This window comes from Pan paniscus, chromosome 22 (assembly GCF_029289425.2).
Source record: "Pan paniscus chromosome 22, NHGRI_mPanPan1-v2.0_pri, whole genome shotgun sequence".
NCBI classification, from domain to species: Eukaryota; Metazoa; Chordata; class Mammalia; order Primates; family Hominidae; genus Pan; species Pan paniscus.
In genome coordinates, this window is record NC_073271.2 from 10429642 (window position 1) to 10443603 (window position 13962).

General features: G+C 36.6%; 1 pseudogene across 1 annotated transcript in view; it reads right to left on the reverse strand.

Moving 5' to 3' along the window:
* The window catches only part of LOC117977370 (ankyrin repeat domain-containing protein 18B-like), a 50744-nt pseudogene that overhangs the window by 16484 nt on the left and 20298 nt on the right, over nt 1-13962 (reverse strand). The window contains exons 6-7 of the transcript XR_010111166.1: nt 5410-5520; nt 3236-3363 (exon numbers count right to left, since the gene is read on the reverse strand). The product of XR_010111166.1 is annotated as an ankyrin repeat domain-containing protein 18B-like (transcript). The remainder of the gene's footprint in view (nt 1-3235; nt 3364-5409; nt 5521-13962) is intronic.

Here is a 13962-nt window from a genome sequence, read left to right on the forward strand (position 1 = left end):
TACTGAAAACAAAACTATAGCAGGAGGCAATGGAAAAGAGACTAAAGATTTGAATGGAGAAAAAAGAAATAAAGTGTGTCTTATAGGCCTGGCTTCCCATCATGTCTTAGAGTAAGTAAGGTATAAGCTGGCCCAGAGACTCCTTTGAGACACAAAAGGTGAAATTAAAGATATTCCACTAAATTTAATTTTTATTACGACATAAGACAACTGGTAATATGCAAAATGATTGAAAAAAACTTCTCAGTAAATTCATTTTGGCCTTGGCATAATAATAGACATAAACAAAGTAAGAATTGATAATCTAAAAATAAACTTGTGCATTTACAGTCAATTGATTTTATATAAAGTTAACAAAAGAACAAAATCGGAAAAGAATAGTCTTTTCAACAAATGGTGCTGGGACAACTGGGTATCCATATGCAAAAAATAAATAAATTAGGACCAAATATCTTTTTTAAAAATTAACTCAAAATAAAACAGTTAACTGTAACAGCTAAAACTATAAAACTCTCAGAAGAAAACACTGGCATAAATCTTTGTGACTGCATTTGGCAGTGTTTTCTTAGCCATGACTCCAAAGGAAAAATGGATTCAATGGACTTCAAAATTGAAAACTGCTGTGCCTGAGAAGACAGTATCAAGAAGTGAAAAGGCAAGACACTAAGTAGAAGAAAGTATCTGAAAAGCATATACCTGATAAGCGACTTACATATATAGGATATGTAAAGAACCTTTGCAATTCATGAGTAACAAGATAATTCAATTTGAAAAATGGGCAAAGATTTTGAATAGATGTATCTGCAAAGAAGATGTAAAGATGGATAATGAGCACATTAATAGATGCTTGATGTAATTAGTCATTAGGAAAATGTAAATCAAAACCACATGTGGTATCACTTCACACCACAGGATAAAATCTTTGTTCAATAAAGAGAAAATAAGTGTTAGGAAAAATGTAAAGAAATCAAAACCCTTATCCAGTGCTGCTGGGGATGTAAAGTGATGCAGCCGCTTTGGAAAACAAACTGGCAGCTCCTCAAAAGGTTAAGCATGAAGTTACCATACGACCCAGAAATTCCAGTCATAAGTATATACTCCAGAAAAATAAAAATCATGCAAGCACAAAAACTCATACATAAATGTTTACAGCAGCATTACTAATATGAGTCAAAAAGTGGAAAGAACCAGAACGTCCATCACCTTTGGGTGGGAAAGAACCCAAAAGTCCATCACCTGGTGAATGGATAAATAAACTGTTTGATGTATCCATACAATGGAATATCACTCAGCAATAAGAAGAAATTAAGTACTGATACTGTATTAGGAGGAGACAGCAAAATGCCTAGGCAGATATGGAAGGGTCCCTGGAGAATCTCCAACAAGCTCCACAAGTGTTTACACCAGATGTTAAGTGCAGATAAGGGAACCTGGACTTGTCTTGCCTGGACATGCCTGCAGCAGACCAGAGGCCCACATGCACTGGGGGGATGGGGTGGAGCCACCAGGAATTCACGCCTTATGCAGGGGAGGAGCCTGGCCGCTTCAGCTCATGTGCTCCTGGTATTCAATTGTGAGGTGGAAACCTGTTTGCAGGACCACTCTCTTTGCTGAGAGCTTTCCTTTCACTTAATAAATTCTGTCCTCCTCACCCTTCAATGTGTCTGCGTGCTTAATTTTTCCTGGTCATAAGAACCCAGATGTAGCTGAACTAATGAGAAAAACCCCACATCAATACCTGCTACAGCACAGATGCAGCATGAAAAATTATGCTAAGTGAAATAAGCCAGTCACAGTAGACCACTTGCTTTTTATTTCAGAGGCTTATAGGCAAATGTATATAAAGGAGGTTGGTGGTTCCCTACGGCTGAGGGAGGAAGGGAAAACTAGTGAAGATGGCTAAGTGATGTGGGGTTTGTTTTCAGGGTGATGAAAATGTTCTAAAATTGATTGTAATGATGACTGCATAACTCTCTGAAAATACTAAAGTCAATGACTCGTATATTTTAAATGAGTGACTTGCATGGTATGTTCATTATTTCTCAATAAACCTGTTACCCAGCCCCCCCCAAATTAATTTGGTACTAGTGGTCTGGAGACAGGTACTGCTTGGTTTCAGATCACTGGCCAGAGTTAAAGACATAAGAGAATCAACAGCATGTCCTTTTTATAGAAAAGAGGTTTATATTTTTAAAACTATCCTTTTCATTAGTATCAATTCTGTAAAATTAAATGAAAAATCTTTCTTTGACTGCTTAAAGCACTGAGAGATTTATATTGAGGAATAAGACCTTGTTTTCTTTGGCCCCAATTTCTATCTAAAGGGTCTGAGAATCACACACTTCAAACTATTAAATCTCATCAGATGGGTTTTATTAACTCTTATAATGTGGCTTACTTTCTCACCTGATTCTGGTACAGCATCACAGAGAGAAGAAGCTGAAGGAAATCAAAATATTTAAGCCCCAAATATATTTTTCTGACATATTTTGAAATGGTTGCTGCAGGGCCAAGAGATTGAAATGGCCCTCATTAATGTAGCCCAATCTCTTCCCTTCTAGGTCTTCCCAGATCTGGGGAAGATGAACTAAGAGGCTGATGCATTTAAAGTCTGAAAATATATATTTACCCTCTATTTTCTCAACATATTTTGGCAGAATTTGGGTTTTTCTATTATCAATATGTTCCCAAATTACGTGATTTTTAATCCCAAAACTGATTTAAAATTACCGTATGTTGGAATATAAGTTATTCTGTTATAAAGATACGTGCATTTGTATGTTCATTGCAGCACTATTCACAATAGCAAAGACATGGAATCAACCCAGATGTCCATCAGTGATAGATGGGATAAAGAAAATGTGGTATACATACACCATGGAGCCATAAAAATGAATGAGATCATGCTCTTTGCAGGGACATGGATGAACTCGAAGCAGTTATCCTCAGCAAACTAATGCAGGAACAAAAAACCAAACACTACATTTTCTCACTTATAAGTGGGAGCTGAACGATGAGAACACATGGACTCGGGGAGGGGAACAACAAACACTGGGGCCTGTTGGGGTCAAGAGGTAGAGCATCAAGATCAATAGCTAATTCCTGTGGGGCTTAATATCTAGGTGATGGATTGACAGGTGCAGCAAACCATCATGGCACACGTTTACCTATGTAACAAACCTGCACATCTCACACATGTAATCTAGACCTTAAGATAATTTTTTTTAAATTATCTTATTTTTTAGCTTCTTAATCAGAATATTCATTTTCAGTTGATCTGTTTTTAAGTCTCTATGGCAATCGAAGTCTTCATTTCCAAATACACTTAACACATTTATTGTCATTTCCAGGAGTTTCTTATATCTGCAGAAATGTACAGAATTACTAAGTCAAATATTTTTAAGAGTAAATATTTAATAATTGTTTAAACGATATTATGTTATAGCATATCAAAGAAACACATCTATAAACTATGATCCTTTCAGTTTCAACTGAGCATAGTTTGGAAGCACTCTATATGAAATTATAATCTTAGATAAATAATATGAAGAACAATTTTATGGCATATATGGCAGGTAAAGTGGTTTTACAACCATACAGTTTTTGTTTTGTTTTTTTGTTTTTTTTTTGAGATGGAATTTCACTCTTCTTGCCTGGGCTGAAATGCAATGCTGTGATCTTGGCTTACTGCAACCTCTGCCTCCTGGATTCAAGTGATTCTCCTGCCTCAGCCTCCCAAGTAGCTGGGATTACAGACATGTATCACCACGCCTAGCTCATTTTGTATTTTTAGTAAAGATGGGGTTTCACCATGTTGGTCAGACTGGCCTTGAATGGTCAGACTGGTCTTGAACTCCTGACCTCAAATGATCCACCCACCTTGGCCTCCCAAAATGCTGTGATTACAAGTGTGAGCCACCACACCTGGCCTAACCGTACACTTTTTGTAAATAAACTATTCATATCCATGTTGGTATGCTAAGATAAAATAACCTATTACTAAATATAAGCCATAACCTAGAAATGAGTAACCAAGATAAAAAAGTAAAACACATACATTTGAGAAAGACAAAAAATTACATTTTGATACCCATTCACAGTCTATAAGAAGAAAAAAAAGTACACACAAAAAGCATCAAGGACATTATTCAATGTAGAAAAAGAGAAGACCAAGAAAGGAGCAGAGAGATGTGTGACGATTTAAAGACTTTGAAGAAGAGATCTAGAGATCTTTGCTGACATAATGTCAACAAAATGAAAGAGATACAAAACCATGTAGAGAAAGGCAATGACAGAAAAATGTAGATTAGAATCAGAAAACCAATTTAAGTGCTCAGTAAATAAATAGAAAAGTAGCTGTGTTCAGGGCTTCAAAGACACATTCCATTTTTTTAAAAAAAAATCTGTGATCAAAACATGAATGCTCATTTTACTTTTAAGTTATACACATATTTTTATATATATGAAATTTATTTCTGTAAAACAGAAGTTTAATAACATGTATACTTCGTGTATACAACGGAGGTATCTGTGTAAAATGAGTAAATTTCCATGTTTTATATCTAAAAGAAAAAGAAGCAGAAACAAAATATAAGCTATATATCAAGATACATTTTGATGTTAAAGAATGACACAATAGGTCTTCTTTAAAGAATTTGAATGCAGTAGAGGATACTACAAAAGGAAGAAAAGATGACCACAGACAGCAAAAATATCTTCAGAAATAAAAATTCAAACTAGATAATGAAGAGTGGACTTGACATTATATGTCCAAGACTTTGTCATTGTTTTCAAAATCATTAAAGAATAAGCGGCTGGGCATGGTGGCTCATGCCACTTTGGGAGGCTGAGTCAGGCAGATCACGAGGTCAGGAGTTTGAGACCAGCCTGACCAACTTTTCAAAACCTCCTCTCTACTAAAAAATACAAAAATTAGCCGGGTGTGGTTGCACATGCCTGCAATCCCAGCTACTCAGGAGGCTGAGGCAGGAGAATTGCTTGGAGGCATAGGCTGCAGTGAGCCAAGATGGCACCATTGCACTCCAGCCTGGGAGACAGAGGCACTGTCTCAAAAAAAAATAATAAATAAAAATAAAAATAAATAAATAAATAAGTATAATATTTTGGCATTCAAAAAATTTTCAGATTATGTTGTTTCTCTTTTATACATATTTTAATATAAGTTTTTTTATCCCAACCTTGCCCCAGCAGCTCAGCTGACTCCCAACCCCATGATGCACATGCCTATAAAGTTGTGTTGTGAGTTTCTGAAATACATTTTAAAATAGAATTCATTTAATTATGAAAATGGAGACATAAAATGAATTTGTATCTCAGTTTTAGTCAAGTAAAATTAGAACTAAATCAATTAATAAATGATTAACATGTTCTACAATATGAAAACCATACCCAGTTGCCTCTTCTTCTAATTCATGATTTTTCTTTCTTATTTGATTCACATTATACTCCAGTGATGATACTAACACAAAAGGTTTCCTTAATTCTTCATTTTTTTCTTCAGGCTTAAAAAAAGTGTTTAAAATTATTTTTGTAAAATCTAGAGACCCTCTTTTTCTTAAAAATATTATTTCTCATAAGTTGATGAGTAATATGTATTTAGGCAGGGGTATAAAGTGCATTTTATAAGCCTGATGCCAATAAGGGCAGATTTCAGAAATAGTCACTTTTCCTAAAACTGCTAAAAATGATACATACTTTCATTATATTTTCTGAAATTTAAACTGCCAAAAATGTTTGTTACAAACAAGGGTTTTTACACATAAAATACTAAGGGTTAGTAAAAAATGTGTAGTTATATTTACATTTCACTTTTTAAAGATGCTCTGGAAACATTGTCATTAATAGTTTAAGATATTCCAAGTTTTCTTAAATTACGTCTAAGAAGATTTTTAGAAAACTCTTATCTATTTCCCATTACATTTTTGATCCTCATCTGTCTTCAGGTTGAGCTAAATACTGTCATTCTCTGTAAGTATTCACCCACAGGTTTCAGTTTTTCCCTTTCTCTTAACCCTTTCTCTTTAAATAAAGTTTTTTTCTATAATAAACAAAAACACAACTTTTGTCTACTTTTTGTGGTTTTTCTATTATCCTGTTTCTCCCCTTCCATTGGACTCTGTGACACATGGTCTCATCCAGAAATCTATTTTTCATCACTTATTGTGTTTTTAATATGGAAATCTGATTTTTAATAATTCTAATAAAAAAGTCCAAGGGTCATGAAGGACTTTATCCTGCTTTACTCAGCAGCAGCTGCGAGCAGTGACCAAATGTTCCCTCTGCTCCTCTGACCCCGCTTCATTTCTAAATGCAGCAACCTCTGTTCTTCAGTCCTATTCCTTTCTGTTTGTTTGTTTTTGAGATGGAGTCCCCCACTGTCACCCAGGCTGGAGTGCAGTGGCACAATCTCAGCTCACCGCAACCTCCACCTTCTGGGTTCAAGCGATTCTCCTGCCTCACCCTCCCAAGTAGCTAGGATTACAAGCGTGTGCTACCATGCCCGGCTAATTTTTCATATTTTTAGTAGAGATGGGGTTTCACTATGTTGGCCAGACTGATCTTGAACTCCTGACCTCATGATCTGCCTGCCTTGGCCTCCCAAAGTGCTGGGATTACAGGCATGAGCCACCACGCCTGGCTGCTATTCCACTTTTTAAATTCTCTCAGGACTCCTAAAATCTCAAAACTTTGACCTAGATTCCCTAATCTACATTTCCAGCTCTGACCTTTTTCTTGAGGCCTCTTCCTTCTAGTACACATATTATAGACAATATTCTCAAACACACGCTCAGACATTGCTACTTGGTGCAGATTACTTTTTTAGATAGTGAATCTTGTCTATTTTATGTTGGTTCTTATTGATGTTACTTTGAGTATACCGTTATTTTCTAATCTCAAAGGGGGACAGTCTCACCATTACGATATTGACCAGTATACTTTGTCCTTTCTTTCTTTCTTTCTTCTTTTTTGGACCAGTATACTTTGTCCCTTTTTTCCTTTTTCTTTTTTTTTTTTTTTGAGATGAGTCACACTGTGTCATCCAGGCTGGAGTGCAGTGGCGCCATCTTGGCTTACTGCAACTTCCACCTCCTGGGTTCAAGTGATTCTCCTGCCTCAGCCTCCCAAGTAGCTGGGACTACAGGTGCACACCACCATGCCTGGCTAATTTTTGTATTTTCAGTAGAGACAGGGTTTCACCATGTTGGCCAGGCTGTTTTTGAACTCCTGACCTCAGGTAATCCACCCACCTCAGCCTCTCAAAATGTTGGGATTACAGACATGAGCCATGGCACCCAGCCCTTTTTTTCTTTTATAATGAAAACTTTCCCATGAGAATCAGATTATCAATTGTTTGCCTTTGTTTTCTTTTAAAGAGTTTCCTTTTCCATAGAGATATGGCATGATGAAAGTCTTGTTCTAAAGTTTCTAAAGTTTCTTTCAGGTGACACTCAAATATACCATTGGGAAGCTCCAGTCAAGTAGACATCTCCCTTCTTCCCATTTGAGATTCTTCATCTCAAAACGGTGTCCACCAAACGTCTTCATCCAGGTAGTCTCTTGCTTAGAAATTCAGGAGATAAGAACCTTCTTGAGAAGTTAGAGGCTATTGACTGAGATGGTTTAATGCTGTCCCTTATTATGTTTTACTCCCAAGGCAGACATCAACGTGGCTAATAATACTATGCCTGATGTCTAACTCACTTCTATGGGAATCTATACAAAACGTTTTATTTATGAGACAGAGTCTCACTCTGTTACTCAGACTGGAGTGTAGTGGCTTGATCAACACTCACTGCAGCCTCAATATTCCAAAGTCAAGCGACCCTCCTACCACAGCCTCCCAATGTAGCTGGGACTACAGGCATGCACCACCATGCCTCTAAGTATTTATTTATTTATTTATTTATTTATTTATTTATTTATTTATTTATTTTTTAAAGACAGGTTCTCATTATATTGCTGTGGCTGATCTCAAACTCCTGGGCTCAAGCGATCCTCCTGCCTCAGCCTTCCAAAATGCTAGGATTACTTGCATGAGCCACCTCCCCCAACCAGGTGTTTAACTGGGGACTAACATGAAGCACTTACAAGAGTACGTGGAACATAGTGAGCTACATAAAATATTTGCTATTAGCATAATAATTTTATTGTGTATCTTAACAAAATTGTGTATGTTAGGCAGGTGGCATGCCAATGGAAGTAGTCTCCTATAGCTGCACTGAATCATTCTTCTCACCACTGAGAGTTGCAGCAAATGGGGGGCACATAATTTATAACTTACTTTTCTCTGTGTATGACTCAGTAGGCAATGACTATGTATGTACTACAATGTAAATAACACCTCCTGGATGGAATAGTACATAACTGACATGACCAGCAGACAGGCTAAAGACACTGAGCTGAAAACCCTGGACTCTATTGCTAAACCAAGGCTACTGAATCCGTTCCCTCTGAGCAACTGTTGCTGTGGTGCTGCCTTCACAAGCACTCTGTGGAGCACTGAGATTGAGGGGCTGTGCTATCCGTCATCAGACAAGCTGCAGCCAGAACTGTTCAGCTGACAAACTGGGAGCAGTCCAGAAATACAGTAATGGCTGCATAGTGAAAAAAGGCCAATTTAGATTCTTTTTCATAGAGAGAAAAATATAAACATGTGATTGAACAAGTCTCCTCTATTAGACTAATTGGTTTAGATTTGATATTTAATTGCTAAAAATACATTTAGAATATAAACCTTACTGTGTCAAGGTCTCAAAGAACAAATAATTGGTATGGTATAAAGTATTTAATTGTATGCTAAAAACTTCTAAGCTAAAATATTTTCAATTTATTAATATTTATGCTACAATTAGTTTTTTGTAAGTACTTCTGTGATAGAGTTTATTACTATAAGACATTCAATTAGCTAAACATGGTCAACTACCACTACCTGAAAGAACATTATTATAACAGAGAGAGAAAACTGGACCTTTCCATCAACGTTCCACCCAGAAAAAGAATTGGTCACCAGAATTCTAAAGAGTAATGTATGGCAGACACATGAAAAAATGCTCATCATCACTTGCCATCAGAGAAATGCAAATCAAAACCATAATGAGATACCATCTCACACCAGTTAGAATGGCAATCATTAAAAAGTCAGGAAACAACAGGTGCTGGAGAGGATGTGGAGAAATAGGAACAGTTTTACACTGTTGGTGGGACTGTAAACTAGTTCAACCATTGTGGAAGACAGTCTGGCGATTCCTCAAGGATCTAGAACTAGAAATGTCATTTGACCCAGTCATCCCATTATTGGGTATATAACCAAAGGATTATAAATCATGCTGCTATAAAGACACATGCACACGTATGTTTATTGCAGCACTATTCACAATAGCAAAGACTTGGAACCAACCCAAATGTCCAACAATGATAGACTGGATTAAGAAAATGTGGCACATATACATCATGGAATACTATGCAGCCATAAAAAAGGATGACTTCATGTCCTTTGTAGGGACATGGATAAAGCTGGAAACCATCATTCTGAGCAAACTGTCACAAGGAGAGAAAACCAAACACTGCATGTTCTCACTCATAGGTGGGAACTGAACAATGAGAACACTTAGATACAGGAAGGGGAACATCACACACTGGGGCCTGTTGTGGGGTGGGGGGAGGGGGAAGGGATAGCATTAGGAGATATGTCTAATGTAAATGATGAGTTAATGGGTGCAGCACAGCAACATGGCACATGTATACATATGTAACAAACCTGCACGTTGTGCACATGTACCCGAGAACTTAAAATATAATAGCAATAATAATAATAAAAGGTAATGTATGGCTTGAAAGGGTATATTTAATAGAATGTGAGTTGGGACTAATAAAAAGCTTAAGAAATGTTAATCTAAAATCTCAATGTTAAGATTCCAGTTCAATGATACTGGAAAATATATTGTAACCCTCTTTGCTACTGATGACCTATTTCTAATTTTTTTCCTTTTTAATTATGGCATAATTTCTCAACATAACACATCAAAACTTATATGCCCTTAAATATTAAAAAATAATACAAATGTAAGCAATATTTTAAATACAATATTTAATTGTTAGATACATTAGGTATATTATATTACTTATAACATTCCATTATATAAAAATTCATTTGTGTATTTATTCAGATTAAACAACTATTAAGGCTGAATGTCTCATGCCTGTAACCCCAGAACTTTGAGAGGCTGAGGCGGGCAGAACACTTGAGCCCAACAGTTAAAGACCAGCCTGGGCAACAAGGCAAAACCCTGTCTCTACAAAACTCAGCCGAGCATGGTGACACAGGTCTATGGTGACATAGCTCTATTGTTTCAACTACTTGGATGGCTGAAGTGTGAGGATCTCCTGAGCCCAGGAAATGGAGATCGGAGTGAGCCAAGATCTCACCAGTGCCCTCCAGCCTGGGTGACAGAGTGAAACCCCATCTCAAAAAACAACAAGTAAAATGCTTCTTACATGGAAGACTGTATTCTAGGTACTCTAGGATACACACAAATATGTTTACTGACCTCCAGTAGCCTATAGTATGCAGGAGCTTCCAATGATTATTTAAACAACTAAATAGAAAACCTTCTGACATTCAAAATTTCAGAATAGGATATAAGGACTTTGAGTGGTTATTTTATTTTTTAAGATGTAGTCTTTCTCTGTCACCCAGGTTGGAGTGCAATGGTGCGATCTTGGCTCACTGCAACCTCCGCCTCCCAGGTTCAAGCGATTCTCCCACCGTGGCCTCCTGAGCAGCTGGGATTACAGGCATGCAGCATCACGCCTGGTTAATTTTTGTGCTTCTTTTTTTTTTTTTTTTTTTTTTTAGAGACAGGGTTTCACCACGTTGGCCAGGCTGATCTTGAACTCCTGACCTCAGGTGATCTACTCACCTCAGCCTCCAAAAGTGCTGGGATTACAGGTGTGAGCCACCACGCCCAGCCAAGTAAATATTTTAAATAAACTATAATGACAAAATTATGATGATAAAGACTTACCATATTGGTATTAAGAGTCTCTGCTTCTAGAACTGGTTATTTGCAGCAAAATACATGTTATTCAATTAGATGAAGTGTTTTATATAAACTCTTCATGGACAACTCATAAAACACACAAAAATCCCTTTGCAATACAAATTTTGAGAACATAAATTTAAATTTCTACGTTTCCACAATTTATATTTTTAAATCAGATACAGTCTTGTTATGTTGCCCAGGCTGTTCTCAAACTCCTGGGATCAAGCAATCTTCCTGCATCAAACTCCCAAGTAGCAGGGACTACAGGTGTACACCACCACACTCAGCTATTTTTCTACAATTTTTAATATTATTTTAGTCTCACTACAGAACCAGTAATGTAAGTAGAGAAACAATCTCTCCTAAAAACTATATGATACCAAAATAATAAGTTTCCAAGAACAAAAGCTATATGCTATGTGCTGAACCTTTTTGCAACTAAAAGTTACCAGGAAGATTCCATGATTACTGCAAATAATTTGATCCACTGAAGAGTTATACAGGCATAAATATTATGAAAGTCACACTCATATGATTTAAAAGTCAAAGTATTAGTATTTATCCAAATAAAGCTTAATCAAATTTCATATTTCCTCTATTGGAGAAAGCATTTCCTAATGTGATTTTCCTGTCACTACTTATTTTCCAGTTCATTTTTTTTTCAGCTCCTACCCTGTCACAGTACTTATCAATCTTTGTTAGTTACCAAAGTTAAACACATTTTTTCAATCAACTAGCCATATATATGTTTTTCTCTGACCCACTTTCCATTACCACCATAAAACAACGACAGGTAAACCACTGCTAAGTTTGAAAAGTAAATACTATGCAAAACTACATTCAGAGTGAGAAAATTAATTTTACAAGAGACCACTTTACCTTAGCAGCAATACTCAAGACTTTGTCATCCAATGCAGGCAATAAATCCACACACAGTTCATGGAAAATGCTTGAGAGCAAAAATACACAATGAAAATGAGCAAGTTGATTTCTTTACAATTTTTTAACTGTCAGTTTATATCCAGCTTCCCCCTCAAAAAAGGAAAGAATAATCTGGGGAAAGGTCAGTGATCTATATATTAAATTATGATTCTTGATATAATTAAAATATGTCCTCTGTTCTAAAAATAGATTTTAGTTACATATTTCTGCCTCCACCTGTCTAAATCTATAAAATATTCAATGAAAACTAACCTTCAGCTTCATAACAAATAGTGACAGTCAATATATTGGCAGAGCCTAACAATAATTTGCCCTCACAAATTATCTGTCCTGAAGCTGAACTTAAAACTCAATTAATGGATGACATAAATTCTGTTACCTAAACTGGAAGAAAATTGATGACCTAAAACAAGGTAGAAAGATCCAGTGTCTCTTTTCCATGATCTATCTCTGGTTAAAAGACTAATCAGCATCACTTCAAAATGGCAGTCTTGATTCCTCAACATGGAACCCACTTACGAATGTCCTATTGCTTTGCCCTAAATTGGTACAGGAAATTCCATGCAATATTTGAAAGGTATGAAAGCCACATGTACAAAAATCAAATAACAAAGGTGTATGTTCTTATTGAGAATACTTTTCCCAGAAAGATTAAAATATTAACAATTATAAAATCCCATTATTTTCACTCTATAGGTCCTACTTATTCAGGTACACATAAACTAGCAAGCCCTTAAAAGTTTTCATAGGCACTCAGGCACCGAAGGAGAGAGACTGCCAGAAAAACAGAGTCCTGGTAGTTGTACCTCTATTTCCCTAAGTACTATCTAAGTATCTGTCTTCCTATGGGCTCCCACTTCCAGATTCTACTTCTGCAGGGCTCCACAGAAGTCTCCAATCTTCAAATCTTCAGCCTATGAAAGCACAGATTCCTGAAAGGATGGCCTCAAATGACCAGGAGTAGGAGCCCTCTATAACCCTGCTCTTGAAAAACAAGCCAACTGGACTCTCCATCACCTGCACCCAGCATAGACACACTACCAACTACCCAACTGAACTCCATGACTGGTTTGCCAGCCAATCATGCCCCTGACCCAGCCTACATGGACATGGGAAGGACATCAGTGAATCGGGAACAGAGGCAGAGGTGAAGAGGCCACCTGTCCTGGGCCACACATATATGTAGTCCAGCAATCTCCAGCCCCTTAGTACTCCAAGGGCTCTAAGCCACCCCTCTGAAAGTCAGGACAGAAGTAGATGACACCACATTTCTATCTGCTGTAGACACTCCTCCCAGTGTCTCAAAATGTTTTAGCATCTTTCGGTAAAATTCTTCAAGTTTGTCAGTCCTTGATTTTAAAAAAAGGAGCAAACTTTTTAGAGCTCCCTTGAACTCTTTATCAAACTTCTCATAAACCCTAATATTTTGATCTCTTATTGAAGAGTCCATACTCCTATCCAATCCAGTGTTGTTTCTCTTCAAACTTGGCCTTCCCCTGCTCATTCCATTCTTATCAACTTCCATTGGGTTCACCAGCTAATTCCATTTTCATACCATCCACTGGGTGCACCGGACTCACTCCCATTTGTATTATTAAAGCACATGCAAATAGGATATAAAAAGAAGGAAGAGTACTGGGCCTTAAAATGAGTTCAAATCTCATTTCTGCCAATTCCTGTGTCTAAAAAAAAAAGCATCCTAATCTCTTTGAGCATCACATTCTCTGAGAATCACTTGACCAGAATGTTCAATACAGGTAAAAATACTAGAAAGTATTTTAATTCATTCTAAGATTCCTTAAAATTCTGTAATTCTATGTCCTCTTGATTCTGTCTATAGGAAAACTGGGAATACATACCCAGCAAAATTTGAAAAAATAATAGAACAAAAGAAACAGCAAGAAAAGCAGAGAAGAAAAATCAAGACAAGATTATACAAAAGTCATGGAAAAAGAAA